The sequence below is a fragment of the Lupinus angustifolius genome, chromosome LG02, assembly GCF_001865875.1.
Source record: "Lupinus angustifolius cultivar Tanjil chromosome LG02, LupAngTanjil_v1.0, whole genome shotgun sequence".
Taxonomy (NCBI): domain Eukaryota; kingdom Viridiplantae; phylum Streptophyta; class Magnoliopsida; order Fabales; family Fabaceae; genus Lupinus; species Lupinus angustifolius.
The window spans coordinates 12858778-12859681 of NC_032010.1; positions in this window are offsets into that span (position 1 = coordinate 12858778).

Consider the following 904-nt stretch of genomic DNA (forward strand, 5'->3'; position numbering starts at 1 on the left):
GACTCTCGCACATGTGAGAGTTATCGTTCAGACGACTTAAGAAGTCTTGTCTGTATGGACCCCTCTCGCTCAAGCGAGAGCTGTCTTGCTCAAGCGAGAGCACATCCATTTTTGAGGCATTTGTGGCTTAAGCGAGAGTTGTCTCGCTTAAGTGAGAAAACAATCAGTTCTCTTGGTGCCTATTTTAGCTCAAGTGAGAGCTGTCTCGCCCCGAGCTAAAACACTCGTTTTCTCTAGATACTTCTCGCTCAAGCGAGAGCTGTCTCGCTCAAGTGAGAAGAGCCTGAATATCATTTTAATTACTTTTCTGAAGGAAAATATTTCTCATTTATATCACATGTTTTTAAATTTTGAATTTAACAATTATCACATACATATCATTCCCATAATAATCATCCAAACATTATAAATCAAGAGTAAACATGGTATTTCCATATATAAACATAACATAAATCATTATAAGAAATATTGCTGTACTTAATCCAAAGAAACAAGCAATTGATTAAGTACAAGCTTTCTTAATACCCAAGGCAATACCAAACTTGTGAGGGATTTTGGAGGTCCTGATGCATATTCGGACACCACTGTGTCATGATGTTTTCTCCCTCACTTGAGTGTGTCGGGTCACTAGGTTCTCTATTTTCATGTGAGCTTACTTGATACGATCTCCTCTCGAACTCTTCATTACGCCAAAATAACATTAATTAGTTAACTGACGATAATTATTATACTTACGAAATAACTTTTTATGCGAAGATAAAGCTTCCGATTTAAAATGAATTTAATTGCTTTCGTCCATCCGATTCAAGGTTGAATATCCTTGAATCATCATTTGTCATTGAAAGTCTTACAATCAAATAACACTTTTGAAAGTAAGATTTTCAATAAAACTTATACTGGAATT